The following is a 17,094-nucleotide window of genomic DNA, read 5'->3' on the forward strand; positions in this document are numbered from 1 at the left end:
TCGCTCATTATAAAAAGTAAGTCTCTTATGTTAAGAACCAGTTTAATTTATTTGCTGTTTTCGGTGCACTGCAGTAGTACTGTTTAATATTGTGAAAACATGCTGGTTTATCTATTTGTGATACAGTGATACAGTTTAGAGACGGGACACGTTTGATTTTTGTTAAAGTGTACTGTGTGGAATTTGGCAAACAAAACACTCAGCCAACCGGACAGAATTTATAAACGTTATTTGGGTTTGTGTACTGTGTGGAACTGGACAAACAAAATACACAGACAATGGGACAAAGTTTTTGGATCTTTGTTTATTGTTTAAACACACATTAGTTTTATTACTGTTGTTACCACTGCACCACGATATCAGGAGCTATCGTATTATTTCAACGCACCCCAGTTACTTACCTGGAATACAGTTCACCTCGATAGCAGGAGCTATCGTACTGTTTCAACGCACTCCAGTTTACTTACCTGGGATACAGTTTCACCACGATAGCAGGAGCTATCGTATTGTTTCCACGCTCCCAGTTACCTTGCCTTTGTTACTGACTGTTCTACGATAGCAGCAGCTATTGTACTGTTTCCGTGCTTCAGCAGAGGGAGCCAGTTCCAGTATACTTACCTGTGTGCTCGCCGTGCTCCAGTAGAGGGAGCCAGTTCCAGCATACTTACCTGTGGGCATACCGTGCGCCAGCAGAGGGAGCCGTTGCACATGATCTCACTTACCTGTACCAGGTACTCCATTAGGAGGAGCACTGCTTCACCAAGGGACAGCAGACAGGAAACCATACTAAGACTGTTCCAGCATAACAAAGTATCTTCCTGGGGTAGGCCTAGACAGGGAAACAAAGTGAGACAGTTAGAGGCCCGTACAGGGCATGTTCATTGGGTGGTGGGAAACAAAGCTTGTTTTGTATATTAATAAAGTTACTCACCGGTGTAATTACATGACTCCGTCCAGTTTCTGCCAGAAATACGGCGCCCTCGGGAGGGCATCTTTCACAATATAAACATGTGTTCTTTTCTTATTTTTTAACTAACAGCATTTGTTAGTGACCAGCTGGAAGTTAGCAGTTATTTGGTGGCGTCCCTCTTATCATCACATTTCAGACAGAAACGACAGTATGTTACATTATTACTGTATACATGACTGGTAGTGGTTTGTCTTTATCTGTGTGACTTGACTAACAATGTTAATGTTGAACTGTAACCCAGTGTGGCAAAGTGCCCCCTGTGTATGTTATATGTTACGTGTTGTGTGTAAATGTTGGTGTATAGCGATGGCTGCACGGGATATAAATGGGTGTGTGCAGCACGAGTATTTAAAATGTATATTTGTATTTAGGCACGGGGATGGCACATCACATGACGTGCAAGTAAAAAGTAATAATATGTGAGCACGGGGAATTGCACTTTAATTAATTCACGTGCAGTTGTACCGAGATTCCAATTGAATGATTGACTAGCAATCGAGTCTCGGTACAACTGCATAAAAGCTGCATGTTTTCACTCACTGGGGGTTGGGTGTTCGGTGAGTGGAGAACGAGTGTGGAGAAGGAGAAACTACATAGTAAAAGAAAGTAAGAACGTAAATTGATAGTTGTTTCACTCACCGTGTTTGTGTGTCTGTCCGTGTCCGTTTGTCTGTATAGTCTGTTTTGTTTATCTGTTATATTTTGGCCTAAAGTGCCGGGTCCTCTGTTTATTCATTAAATGCTGAGCAGAAAGCATTCGCTCAGCTCCACCAAACTCCACCTCTCTCTGTCGTTTGTGTTCCTGTTTCTGGTCTGACGCCACCCACTCCGGCCGTCTTTGTGACACCCAGGTATGCACTGTGTTTTTTAAAATGTATGACATTTTTCTACAAACTAACCCATACTTGTTTTTCTTCCTTTGCTATTGGGGTGTGTCATCCAAACCCCTGCACCTAACCATCACTTCACCTCCAATGACCCCTGAATCTCTGCCCATGTACTGACCTTCGGCAGTCGGGCACGTAGGACTAAGTCCATCTAAACCATTTCTCCCCCTGTAGACATATATAACAAAAACATTGTCAATGTAAAAAAACAAGTTAGAAAAATGCATCAGCCGTTTAAAGGGGTGATATCAAACACAAAAGCCCAAGTTAGGAGAAGCAATTAGGCCAATCTTGTCAAGCATCAAGCAAATAGGCACAATTGGAAAGGTGCTGGGGCCCAAGATTCACACAATTCTTGCTTCTAACTTGGCGCCTTTTTTTGATCGCTTCGCTCCACCTTATCGCTCCACTTGAAATGCACAGTGGTGCAGCGGGCTAAGGTCGTGTGCTCTTCAAGAACGTCATGTTGCAAGTTCAAACCACTTGAAATGCTTTGTATGACAGTAATTGTGCTCTTCAGCACAGCAGTAAACTTAGCATTGTGTCACTTTGTAACGGTCCCATCTGGTATGGTTTCCCAAAGCATAAGTTGGACTGCAATCAGTTTCCCTGCTGATTGAATAAGTTCACGTTTTATGATTGGAGAAATTTTGCATTGCCTACATTTGCTACCAGGAATCATTGCCCATTTGTCATTTCTATAAATTAGTTCTTCCAAACACATGGAATCTGTACCAGCAGGTACATGTAGAGGATACATATACAACACCTCTTGGTTTGATGAACAGTAGTTACATGTAGTACATAGAATGTCATGACTTATTGTGACTGAAACCATGCAAGATACTTCAGGACAAATTTCAGACAATTTGGTGAGAAACTTTGCAACATGTTGCTGCTCACCTCTATTGAAAGGTTCTCCTAAGAAGTGACAAATATACACAGTAGTTAGAGACGCAGTGGATAGCAAGTGATCCTATTTGTGAACAAAGTTCCAGATAGCCTCTTGTTGACTGTGTTTTAATGAATGCTTCAGAGGTTGCAAGTGAAGAAGGCACTGCAATGTTGCATTTGCATAGCATGTGGTGAAATTGGGGTTGCTCAAGCCTCTGAAAGGATGTGTAAGTGCAATGTTCTCTTAGAAGACTGAGGCTTTTGCTGTTCCTGAACATTAATGATGGCTCGTTGAATGAAATGCGCATGATCTTTTACCTAGTGTCCCTTGTGTGTGTTAGTCTCCTTCAAGCTTTTCAACTTCGGACAATAAATCCCTCTGAGCCGATAGTACTCTTGAACTGCATTTTGACATGCATAGATGCAGGTGGGGTCAAAGTTGAGAAGGTGGATACCGCTTAAGGAAGTAACTGTGGAAAGTGCAATGAAACTTTGTCCATAGGAGAAAATGGAGTTACCACAATCCATCATAACTGTTTTTAGAGTCATCCCCTGACATTTGTGAATGGTGAATGCATGAGAACCAATGACTGGGAACTGCTCTCGAACAATGTAGACTCTATCCATGATTTCAAACTTTGAGCATAAATGTTGAAAGGTATGGGTGACTCCATTGTTAAATTTGATGGTTATGGTTTTGAGCATACTTGTGTTTTCCAGGTAGTAGGAAATTGATGAGACCAGTGGCAATGTCAATGTTCTTGCGAATTTGCTTAATACAAATGCAAATGTGATACATTTACTACCAAACTAAATACCAATGCAAATATGTGACAAATGCTAAATGGACTTCAAATACTTTCCCATACAACAAAGGTTAATTTATTACCATGAATTTGGCAGAGACCTTTATCCAAGGTGACATACAAGGAAAGCAGTTTATATAATAACAACATAAACACAGTAATCACGTAGTTCATAATAATTAACAGGTAAGTACCAATATAGGAAGCAAGTTACATAAAACTGTTTCCCAATCTTGATCCTGAGGACCTAGTGTTTGCTGATTTGTGTTCCAACTGAGCTTTAAATTACGAATTTAACCCTCAATTGAATGAATAAAATGTCTAATCAGAGCATTTGAATTATTTGTAGAAATGGCTGGCTGCACAGTCCTCAATTAACACTAATCTAGGACTACCTAATGTTAACTCAGGTTAAAGTAGTCCAAGATCAGTGCTGATCAGGGTTTGTGAAAGCAGCCAAAAGAGTTGGATATTTCAAGTTATGTCTAACATTGCATTACGTCACTAATTGTTAGTTCAATTGGGGGATCAATTTAATAATTGAGAACTCGGTTAGAACACAAACAGCAGACACAGTGGGCCCGCAGGACCAGGTTTGTGAAAAACTGATGAGATATATGTATATATTTATATATTTGTGCATTGCACAATTATTCTTTTTACTTGTTTTGATTGTTATGTTTAATAAACATGAAGTTCTCAAAAGTGTCCTTTAGTTTGCATCTTTCAGGTTGATCAACTTTACCAGCAATATTGAAAAGTCTCTACTTTATTATGAGCATTATTATTGAAAAGTGTTTAAAACTGAAATATTTTTGAAGCTTTCCCATGATTTGAAATTAAAATGCAAATTCTTATATTTCAGAATATACAAATACCAAGTCAAATGCAAAATAGTTCAGCAGATTGCATTTAAATTATTATTATTTATTTTTTTAGCAGAGACCCTTTTCCAGGTCAACTTACAATTGTCACAATTATATCACAATATGTTTACATACAATTACCAATTTAACCAATTGTTTATACTGAATCTAGGTAAAATACCTTGCTCAAGGGTACAACAGCAGTGTCCCTCACCCGGGATTGAACCCACAACCCTCCGGTCAAGAGTCCAGGTATAATGAGGTATAAACACTGCTGTTTAGGAATAGAGCACTTTTTTTTTGTTTTACTATCACACATTTTATTTACATACAAACGTTTCACACGTCTGTGGTTTTAGAGATGAGGCTGAAGTTGGCTTCTTATTCGCCAGCTTCTCATTCGCTCAGCTTCTTATTCGCTGGCTTTAGTGCATAAATGTATTTGTCTATGTTGAAGAAGTAGCCTTGAATTTAACGGGTTAAATCACTTTGGGCCACCGATTTCTCTGCCAGTACCTGACAAGGGGCAACCCTCCTACAAGCCCCACTTGTATTTAACCCGGCCCAACGTGGTTTACTGGGGAAGAACAGTGGGTAAATATGCCACATATTCCAATCGATCAGGATCTTATTCGCTGTTTATATATTATTATTATTATTATTATTATTATTATTATTATTTATTTCTCAGCAGACGCCCTTATCCAGGGCGACTTACAATCGTAAGCAAATACATTTCAAGTGTTACAATACAAGTAATACAATAAGAGCAAGAAATACTTTTGTTCAAGCAAAGTACAAGTGTGACAAACCACAATTCAATAATATATCTACGTTGCGTAAGTAGCCTTGCATTTAACAAGTTAAATCACGTTGGGTCGCCGATTTCTCTGCAGGTACCCAGCAAGAGGCACTCGCTCTGCAAGCTACACCTGTATTTAGCCTGGCCCAACATGGTTTACTGGGGCAGAACAGCGAGTACACTTCCCACATATGCCAATCGCTCAGCTTCCTATTCGCTCTTTATGTATCTACGTTGAATAAGTAGCCTTGCATTTAACAGGTTCAATCATGTTGGGCCGCTGATTTCTCTGCAGGTACCTGGCAAGGGGCACCCCCTCTGCAAGCCCCACTTGTATTTAGCCCAGCCCAACTTGGTTTACTGGGGAAGAACAGCAGGTAAATATGCCACATATACCAGTCGCTCAGCTTCTTATTCGCTTTATGTATCTATGTTGAATAAGTAGCCTTGCATTTAACGGATTAAATCATGTTAGGCCTCCAATTTCTCTGCAGGTACCCAGCGAGGGGCACCCCCTCTGCAAGCTACACCTGTATTTAGCCCGGCCCAACGTGGATTACTGGGGCGGAACAGCGGGTACACTTGCTACATATGCCAATCGCTCAGCTTCTTATTCACTTTATGTATCTATGTTGAATAAGTAGCCTTGCATTTAACGGGTTAAATCACGTTGGGCCACTGATTTCTCTGCAGGTACCTGGCGAGGGGCACCCCATCTGTAAGCTACACCTGTATTTAGCCCGGCCCAATGTGGTTTACTAGGGCAGAACAGAGGGCAAACATGCCGCATATGCCAATTTTACAGCTTCATTGCTGGAAAAAGCCTTGCATTTAAAGGGTTAAATCACTTTGTGACGCCGATTTCTGTACTTATTCAACGTAGATACATAAAGAGCGAATAGGAAGCTGAGCGATTGGCATATGTAGCAAGTGTACCCGCTGTTCTTCCCCAGTAAACCACGTTGGGCCGGGGTAACTACAAGTGGGACTTGCAGAGAGGTTGCCCCTTGTCAGGTACCGGCAGAGAAATCAGTGGCCCAACGTGATTTAACCAGTTAAATGCAAGGCTACTTATTCAATGTAGATACATAAAGAGCGAATAGGAAGCTGAGCGATTGGCATATATGGCATATTTGCCCGCTGTTCTGCCCCAATAAACCACATTGGGCCAGCCTAAATACAGGTGTAGCTTACAGAGGGGGTGCCCTTCGCCAGGTACCTGCAGAGAAATCGGCGGCCCAACTTGATTTAACCCGTTAAATGCAAGACTACCTATTCAACATAGATACATAAAGTGAATAAGAAGCTGAGCGATTGGCATATGTAGCAAGTGTACCCGCTGTTCTGCCCCAGTAAACCACGTTGGGCCGGGCTAAATACAGGTGTAGCTTGCAGAGGGGGTGCCCCTCGCTGGGTACCTGCAGAGAAATCAGCGGCCCAACGTGATTTAACCCGTTAAATGCAAGGCTACTTATTCAGCGTAGACAAATTCATTTATGCACTTAAAAGATTGCGAAGCAGCAGCTGGCGAATAAGCCAACTTCAGCCTCGTGTTTTACAGTGTAAATGTATGAAAAGAAGACAGACGTAGCCATAATACAGTCAAATTTAATGTCACTTCTGTTAATGTCACACTCTGCTTATTCTCATGAAATTGTGACTGATGTTTTGTTTTTAAAATGTATTAATGTTCAATGCTTTGCTGAGTTTGTTGTGCTCACTTATCAGGTGGTGTCTGGAATGATCCAAATGCAATTAAAACAGCGGGTGGAGGAGTGAAATAAATATATTTATAACTTCTCTTATGCAATTATTTCAATAGCGATTAATACCCTTTGCGGTCCATTTCAATAAATTAAAAGTAAATCAGCTCATTTTTGCTGTTTAATCTACTATTTGTAAATAATACAAGTAAAACTTCAAAGAAAAGTTTGAAGTATCTGGTATTGCCAGGCAGTCTCCCATCCAAGTACCAACCAAACACGCATATTATTATTATTATTATTATTATTATTATTATTATTTTAGCAGACACACTTATCCAGGCCAACTTACAATTGTGACATACAGTTACCCATTTATACAGTCAGGTTTTTTACTGGACCAATCTAGATAAAGCAGCAATGTGTCCCCCACGTGATTGAACCCAGTCAAGAACAAAGTGCTCTAACCGCTACTCCACAGATGCTGCAAGCGACGGATCACTAGTGTCTCGTTGTGTAAGGCCATGGAAAATTCATGATTTCACGTATTTGACTGCTTACCATGAAAAATGTAAATATTGGTGATTTCTGGCTGAGGTATGAAATCAGATTCCGAAACATGGCAAAAATTGCACACTGTTTTTTGTCAATCCCACCAAACGCTGTGGATGCAGCACGAGCAGTTTCTGCATATGGACAGGTTTTTACACAACAGAGACAAACCACAAGTGTTGAAACTGCAACAAGATGCACGATTATTATTGTTGTTATTTATTTTAGTACAGCAGCAGTGTCCCCACCTGGGATTGAACCCACAACTCTCCGGTTAAGAGTCCAGGGCCCTAACCACTATTCCACACTGCTGCCCACGCTGGCCGTTAACAAATAACTAGTTTTCTGCTTATGGGCCAGATAATTTTGTGTGTGTGCGCATGCGTGTGCGTGCGTGAGTGTGTGTAAGTGTGTGTCCGAGTGTGTGTCTGTCTGTCTGTGTGTGTGTGAGCATGATTGCGTGCGCATCATATATAATTTAGTGTGTGTAAAGAAAAATGGTGTTGTCACTTGCATGAAATCTTGTTTTTAACATTTTGTTTTTCAAAGTCAGCATAACGCTATACAACACAGTCCGTTTAATTACTGTATACAAGTTTTAAATGTTTACAAAACTCGACAATGTTGCCGAATTTGTCATTCATACTTGTTTAGTTTTAATCAGTTTTGTCTGCTTGTTACTTTTTTCAGCCAACACATTTAAATGACCCTTATTTGTTACATTTTAAAAGACTGTTTTAAACGTTACAATGTAAATGTTGACTCAGTAGCTACCATTAAATGTTTCAACCTCGGTGACTTTCATTGATGCGCTATTAATTTTAGGCAACTTTGCAATATATACTTTTTATATAGGTATATAAATGTCAATTGCTGTGGATAAACATATCAGCCAAATCAATTAATATAACATGTAGTTTTCTCGCTTGCTATTTATTAATTTATTTATTTATACATTTATAATATAAACATGTATTCATTTCTACATTTATTTATTTAAAAATATTTATTTCTAAATGTATTTATTTAAATCATTTATTTATTTCTACCAAATAAATAATTCCTTTATTTATTTTTAATTAAACGAGGAACTACAATTTATCAGAGATCAGAGATTTAGACAAGGAAGCTATATGCCACTCTTGTGTGCAATTCCATTCTATGGTATCTACCCTAACAAACAGGAAACTAGAAATTTTCACAGGAAATCGAAGCTGGTCAGGCTTGGATTTAAGCTTAAAAAATGAAGACATTTCAACATCTTCACAGTGGCGCAGTGGGCGTGTGTGCTCTTCAAGAACGTCATGTTGCAGGTTCAAACCGTGGTGTTTTTTTTTTTTATTTTATTTTTTTTTTCTTCCCTGCGATATGTGCTGTTTTAAAACATAAATAATTTGTTTAATATAAATGGTGTGGATATCAAACTGGTTGCACACCCTGGTATGTTTTGATGTTGACCAACATGTGGAATCACATGATTGGTAGATGTCCAGTTATTTAGCTTTTCTGTTTGAATACTCGCTACACACCCTTAAAAAGTCGACGGAAGAGGAGGAAGAAGAAGGAGTAGGTTACTTACCGTAACCCTGGTTCCCTGAAAGAGAAGAAGACCACCAACATTAAGTACGGGATATTCCCTGCCCTAGAGGTAGGTAATACTGAGCTCTCTATATCAGAGCTTCCGAAGGCCCCTTCCTGTGATGACACACTCGGTCCCGTCTACCGAGGGTACAAAACCATCACTCACCGGAAGATCTCCCTCTTTTTCCACCGAACCCGTGAGGGCGACCGGAGCGACCTCATGGTTGGTGATCGTCTTCTCTTTCAGGGAACCAGGGTTACGGTAAGTAACCTAACGTTCCCTTTCAAGTCGAAAACGACCACCAACATTAAGTATGGGATAATGTATACCAGAGCCGTCGCGAGGGAGAAGGAACGGCAGCATATGAGGGTCGCACAAGCGCTGTCTAACCCAGAGGTTAGTGGTGTGAACTTACACCCTCAAGGACCCTTGTGCCCACAGATGGCACAGCAGGATCTACCGCATTAATGCGGTAGAATCTGTTGAAAGTATGCGGCGTAGCCCAGTTAGCCGCAGTACAAATCTCAGACATCAAAGCACCCTTAAAAAGGGCCCACGATGTAGCCAACCCTCTAGTCGAATGTGCAGCTACTCTACGAGGTGGGGGTAACCCAGCACCATCATATGCAGTCGACACCGTGTCTGCAATCCAGTGTGACAGACGCTGCTTAGAGGGGCTGTCCTAGGGTCCGTGTTCCGTGACAGACAAAGAGCTGGTCAGATTGACGCAGTGCTCTTGTCCTAAGCACATAACATCTCAATGCCCACACTGAGCAGAGAAAATTAAATCTCTCATCCTCTAATGAAGCAACGGAGGTGGATGAAAAGACTCCAGTTCAACAGACTGCTTAATGTGGAAAGCTGTAATCACCTTAGGGGAGGAAAGTGGGGTTGGTGCGCAGCAACACTCCGCTTCCATCCTCCCACTCGCGCATGCAGGAGCTGTGTACAGACAGCACCTGCAGCTCACTGATCCGCTTTACGGAGGTGATAACTAAGAGGAAGGCTGTCTTCATAGACAGATACTTCAGCTCAATGGAGTTTAAGGGCTCAAACGGGCCTTCGTGAGAGCCTATAGTGCAATATTAGAGCTCCATTCTGGGAGAACAGTCCTCCTAGGAGGGCGTAATCACTGTGCGCCTTTAAGGAAATGGGTAGCCAAAAATGCGCACCCGGAGACATAGAATCTACGGGGGCATGGCAAGCAGAGATAGCCGCTGAATACACCTGCAAGGTGGAAGGTGACCTTCCAGCACCAAGCAGTTCCTGCAGGAACTGCAATATGACTGGCTTAGGGCAAGTGATGGGGTCATGGTTTCTAGCCAGACACCAAGCTTGAAAATACTTCCACATAGGTGTACAAAAAACCTAGTGGAGTCCGCCCTAGCGCTCTGCATGGTACCCACAACTGCATCCGATAGCCCTAGGGCTAGCCAGCAGTCCCTTACAGGGGCCAGACCCATAGCTGGAACCTGCGTGGCTCAGGGTGCCAAAGAGAGCCTTCCGCCTGACTGAGGAGATCCAACGAAGTGGAATCTCCCAGGGATGGCTATGCAACAGCTGGCACAGGGTCGAAAACCACATTCTCCTGGCCACCTGGAGAACTGACACTTTCTCTAACCTGACTTTTCCTAGAAAAGCCGGGAGCAGCGGTATAGGCGGGAAAGCGTACAAAAAACGCTTTAGACCACTCATGGGCTGCTCTCAGTTCCCACACATTATGTCCAGCGATCCGACTAGGGTCAGCAAACTCCTCCACCTGCCCAGACTAGCCCCCCAACCAGAGTTGGGTGCATCTGTCATCACCAATTGACAGTTGTGTATCACTCCTATGCTTGCGCCTTCGCTCAGAAGAGAGGCTTGCTTCCACCAGAGTAGGGCTTCCCAGCCTAGTCGAGACACTGTCAGCTGACGGTGTCTGTCGCGCTTGGGGTGCAGCCTAAGGCACTGAGCTACACTTGGATCGGGCACTTGTGTTAAAAACTATTGGGTCTGAAGCCGAGGCCATCAGACCCAATAGTTTTTAACACAACACCAATTATACTGTGAACCCTTGTTGAACAGGGCCAGACAGTTGCAAATGGCAGCCACTCCGTCGTCCGACAGGCAGGCTTGCACTGTGTGGGCCACTGCTCCTTCCTGCGACTGGGCAGACCAACCAGTCATTCAGCTAATTCATCACCCTGATCACTTGCAGCTGCAAGGGAGCTAGGATGGCATCCATGCACTTTGAAACGTGCAGGGGCTAAGGAGAGGTTGAACTACAGCACAGAAAACTCAGAACGCTCCCCTGTAAGGCGAAGCGGAGATACTTCCTGTGCACTAGACGAATAGCAACGTGGAATCCGCGTTCTTTCAGTCCAGTGTGATAAACCATTCGCCCGGCCGGACAGCCTGGCGAGTACGGCAGATTCCAGAGCGTAACATCCGGGGCAACCACCGGTGCAGGCGGGGTCAGCTCCAGGGCCGGCGTTATTGGCTGAGCTAGGGCCACAGCAAGGGCTTGAGCCTGCTGCCTGGCCAGGCCCAGCGCCGCGTACAGCTCAGCAGTGTACTGAAGCACTCAGGCACCAAGGGTGCAGACGCACCGAGGACACTGAGTGAGGTAGAATACAGTACTGGTGCACCGAAGCATCGGCATGAAGTCAACACAACCTGGGGTAGCGCAAAGCATACACCGGGGTGGATACCCAGACTCGGAAAACGCAAGGCAGTGCAATAAAAACACATATACACGCACACAACAGCAAGCTGTGGGAGTAATAAAGCAGACACCACGGCAACTCGGGTGAACTGAATATTTTAAGCGCACCTAGAGGGTGGGCTGAGGCAGTCCAGCAGAGTCAATTCCAGAGCCAGGACCCGGTGGAGGAACACGTGTCTCTTTTTCTTTTAAACTGCAACATTATTATTATTATTTTATTCCTTAGCAGATGCCCTTATCCAGGGCGACTTAATAGCAGAGGAAATCAGAAAACAGCGATCGCTGTAAGGCTTTCAGCAGACTGCAATCGCAAAGCGATGTAGGCTGTTAAGCAGAAAAAAGAGTAAACACAGCATAGTAACTGGACAGGGGTGTCTAGCCTGGACTACGTGCAGTCACACGACCGGGGCAGCGCATAGCTTACCGCGGAGTTAAGCACCTTCTACAGGCATCGAGCACCCGAGGCTCTATGCGCCCTGATGTACTAAGCACCTGCCTACCGAGCACCATATGTCCTGTGGGTATGATACGTCGCAGGCTGTACAGGGAAGGACCCCGATATGGTGCTGACTTTGTGCATTAGCACTGAGGCACTGCTCGCACTACGTTGAACACTGGTAAGTGTTAACGTAGTGTGTCCTCTCACTAGCGTTACAGCAAGGTATGCTGAACCCCGTTGCGCACCGAGTATCCTGTTTTCACAGATACTGTGCAGCACCGTGAGCTATGTGCCAGGATGAGCAGTGCTTACGCAATAACCCATGCGTCCCAAGCGCACTGTGTACTGCATTCGAGATGCTAGGCAGAGAGTCCTGAGACAGGACGTCTGGCTTGTGCATAGCACTAAGCACTGCTTTCACTGCGTTTGACCCACAGGTACTAACACAGTGTAAATTTCGCTAGCGCTACAGCTAAGGCTATTAACACCGCTTACCCTGCGTTGGGTACCGTGGACGCAAGTGCACCGTGTACTACGCAGAGTATGGGCACTAGTGTACAACCAACTGCGCCTGCACCGTGTAATATGTACACTGCGTGCAGCGCTTGAGCTGAGCTCAGTGCGTACTGGTATTACCGTGCAGCACCACGAGCTATGCGCTAGTAGAGCAGTACTTATGCAACGAGCGCAATGTGCACCGCACTGCTTGCCTCAAGCGTTCCAAACGCCTTGCGCAATGGGTACCGTACACTGCGTGAACTGCGTACCGTGCACACTGTGCGTAACTGCACTTTACACTGCGTACTGGGAACCAAGTACCGTGTGCGTTATGCTCCTACGCTGGCATCAGATAATACACAGCCTGTGTCAAGAGAATCAGGCTATGCGTGTGCCGCGGTACCGCAACACCAGAGAGGACGCTACGCAAAGTGCGTACCCAGACCGCGTGGTCAACACACACACCTGGTCAGTTTTTGTCAAGCAAAAATTACAGTTTATAAGAAGGAAGGAAAGAGAGAGCACACCGAACGCACATGAACCGACTCACCGCAGCGGTCAGGTTTGGCCGGCGGCTCCGCTCGGACGGGGATACGGCAGTACCTAGCCACGAGGAAGGGAGCGCGGCTGGGTCACTCGACAGCGGGGATATGGCCAGGCCTGGCCCCGAGGAGGATACTTGTGTAACTTGTAACAGGCCAAAGAGTATGCCTGCCCCTTTAAGAACCTGTGCGCAACACTGCCTTTAAAAAAGGAATACAGGGTGTGTTTATGGCAGGCCAACCACTGCATAGAAGGAATTGAGAGAAAATTCAAAAGGGAAAACAGAAGCAAACCATTCTCGGGACCTGAAAACCAAACCAAACAAAACAAGATAAAAGGATTCTCAGCAAAGTTATCTTCTTTTTAGCTGGCTTCGTGTTTATTTGATGTTAGTTTTGGTTTCAGTGGGTTTTAAAGAAACAAGTTGGTTTTGTTTTGTAAAAAGAAAGGAACTTATTTTCTGTATAGTTTAAAACACTTGGAAACATATATATATATACAGTGTATATATATATATATATATATATATATATATATATATATATATATATATATATATAGCACTAACCAAAAACAGCAGGGTGATATGATGTGAACAACTACTAATAAGGTAAGCTGATCACCTTTGTTTTTGTAGCTACTTTAAATTGCGAGTGTTTGTTCTTTTCTGTGTATATGTGTGCGGGCTGTCTTGCTGTCCAGCCAACACAGAATCTGGCCGCTGGTCAGACACAGTCGACCCGTCACAAATTCTCTTTAGGAAAAGACAACTCACCCGGTACCCTGCACAGACAGCCGCTCACATATGACAGACAGTAAAAAGAGAGCAGCTCACCAAGGGGGGGGCGCTGAAAGACAGAAAGATGAAAGACTTTGACTTTTTCAAGAGTAGTTGATTCCAGGAAAGCGGCAAGCCAGCTTTCAGCACGAATGCTAGGAACTACAACCGACCCGAATCGACTCGAGGGCTCTTCCTATCAACACGCTCAGTTCTAGACACAGAGGTCTTACCATACCGTCTTGAGAAGGAAAAAGACGGAGATCTTCCGGTGAGTGACGGTTTTGTACCCTCGGTAGGCGGGACCGAGTGCGTCATCACAGGAAGGGGCCTTCGGCAGCTCTGATATAGAGAGCTCAGTATTACCTACCTCTAGGGCAGGGAATATCCCGTACTTAATGTTGGTGGTCGTCTTTGACTTGAAAGGGAATAACAATTTTACCTTAGTTTGATGACTTATATCTCATTGTGTATAAGAGATACTGTATGTACGTTTTTTTTTCACATTTGAGGTAAGAAAGTTTCAGACTTTTGATACTGGTACAGATGGTAAGTCTAAGTGATTTAGTTTTGCCGCTGCAACATGGTAAAAACAGCTAAACTCTTTGAGCTGTATAGAGACTCTCGGTAGTTTCAAACAAGTTTTTCTAACTTGTACGAGGAACTACCGTTCCTCTCAATCTATGTTTCAGTTTTGTGGTGAGGGAGCTTGTGAGACAAAACAGGCAAGCTCTAAGAGCAGGAGTTGATTTTAACCTTTGTTGCATCTAAGCTAGACATTTGTCAGCACTGCTCAATGTACAATTATCATGACTAACTCCTCATGTACTTTTCTTCACTTACAGATACTCTGTTGGACTCAAGGATATAAAGCAACGTTGTTCAGCCTCAGAAAACATTTTAAATGGTCTAGTTTCAGATTTCCAAAGGAGTAAAACAAAGAAGAATGAATTGAAGGGAGAATTAGAGTCAGGGAATAATGCCATCACCCAGCACATCCGTTTCCTCATTCTGTTCAAAGTTAACAGAAGGTATATATACATGTTACAGTTACATGGCAACATGTTGTTACATACTAGAAAAAGTAATTTACATCCATTACTGTGACAAAAAAAAAAAAAATTAAGCAGTGACATTAGTTAAGTTATATTCATGTATAAGCTACCTGTACTGTGTGCCTTCCTCAGTATCAATCTATACATTTTCAACTTTATTTTTTTGCCAAATAATAATGTGAGTTAGTTACAACAATTGGTAGACAGCACTGTATTCACAAGGAAATTAAGACCATCAGTATAGCCCATCATAGTTTAGTCAGTATACAGGCATAAGTAAACATTTTAATCAGATGGCCATTTAAGAAGTGCTTACTTGGAATGGAATGTCTGCCCTTAAATGCAGCTACTTTTTTGTATATAAATAAATGCAGTCAGCTTCAGAGTGATATTACCTAAATGTAACAGTATTATTCAGTGTCTTATCACCCTGAGGCATTGTTTGGCACCTTAGGGTGATATTAATTAAGGTAAACTAACTCTAATCTTGGGTAGTGCAATCTCTGAGGGTGTGATTTTTTTTTTTTTTTTTTTTTTTTTTATGTTTTTTGATGTTCCTACATCCCTCATTATGAGAAATTCACTCTTAACTCTAGGGTGTGTGTGTGTGTGTGTGCATTCTGACTCCGTCTGATGGTAACACCCATTTTATTTTCCTTTGTAACAATGTTCCACATGCTGTTTTTGTTTATGCTCTTTGGTCTCCTTTTGTCGCATGTTTTCCAATTTTGCTTAAAGTGTTCCCCATTTCAATGTAAATATATATAAAAAGGAACATGTGTCTTACATAGGACTTACACCTAGAACATCATGAATCTGCTACAGTATCACTACCAGCTGTGCCACTACGGAAAGTGAAAACTGAGCTGTCACAAGACAAAACTGGCTCATTATTCAGATTTCCTGTCTGGAAGCATAACTGTCAATTATAATTTTTCCTGAACAACCAGAATTGCGTTTGGATTGTCCTTGGTTCAAATCACAACAAAAAAAACGTATTTAGTTCTCTCTTCCGTTTTGCATGAGTTTCCTAATTATGCATGCCGCTGTGTTTTCAATGTTCTGTACAATACCTTCCAATCACTACAATACTAGTTTACTATGAAAGCGCATGGTCATAATGCAGTGTAGACAGTCTAAAATGACTCGGCCAGTATTGTTGTCATTAAATATGTTCACTTTTCATTTTTTCCTAGACTCTATTTGGATGAAGCTTGCAAATCCCTTGTCCCATGTATGGACAACTTTGATTGTGTAACTCATGGGCTGGGTTCCAAAATAATGGCTCTTTCAACCAATGTACTCCTTGGATATGTTAATCATCTGGAAGAAGTACTAACAAAGTTAGTAAGGACAATTGATGTACCACATTTCATCACTACAGTTATAGATGTCACTTTGTTTTATATATTTTCTTTTGAATTTTCCACCTGAAGGCTTTACTATTATTATTGTATTTGTTCATTGTACACAAACATTTATTTCCTTTTGTACTGAATCAGTATATTTTTATATTTGTTTTTCTACTGATCCATATAATCCATATTTATTTGACCATAATCTACTTAAACTCTGTCTCATTTCTTTGTGGACTGCCTTTATGAAATTGTAAACCTTTAGACATTACCTGTTGAGATTTAAAACACACTTAAAATGAAACAATATATGATAATTGCAACCATGGTGTGTATACATTATTATTATTTATTTCTTAGCAGACACCCTTATCCAGGGCGACTTACAATTGTTACAAGATTTCACTTTATTTTTACATACAATTATCCATTTATACAGTTGGGTTTTTCTAGGTAGGTTGGTTGTAGGTTTTTTCTAGCAATCTAGGTAAAGTACCTTGCTCCAGGGTACAGCAGCAGTGTCCCCCACTGGGGATTGAACCCACGACCCTCCGGTCAAGAGTCCAGAGCCCTAACCACTACTCCACACTGCCTCTTGAAGCAAAATCACAGTCACAGGTCATATATACCAAATCAACATTATAAACTCAATCAGTTTCT

The 17,094-nt window shown here is 42.4% G+C and overlaps 1 long non-coding RNA gene across 1 annotated transcript in view; it reads left to right on the top strand.

Moving 5' to 3' along the window:
- LOC117405717 (uncharacterized) overlaps window positions 1-16,746 on the top strand; it is a 32,188-nt gene extending 15,442 nt beyond the window's left edge. Inside the window, exons 2-3 of the long non-coding RNA XR_009329465.1 lie at window positions 14,870-15,055; window positions 16,276-16,746. This is a non-coding gene — a long non-coding RNA (uncharacterized LOC117405717). The remainder of the gene's footprint in view (window positions 1-14,869; window positions 15,056-16,275) is intronic.
- Window positions 16,747-17,094: the final 348 nt, after the last annotated feature.

This window comes from Acipenser ruthenus, chromosome 9, assembly GCF_902713425.1.
Source record: "Acipenser ruthenus chromosome 9, fAciRut3.2 maternal haplotype, whole genome shotgun sequence".
In the NCBI taxonomy this organism is placed as follows: Eukaryota; Metazoa; Chordata; class Actinopteri; order Acipenseriformes; family Acipenseridae; genus Acipenser; species Acipenser ruthenus.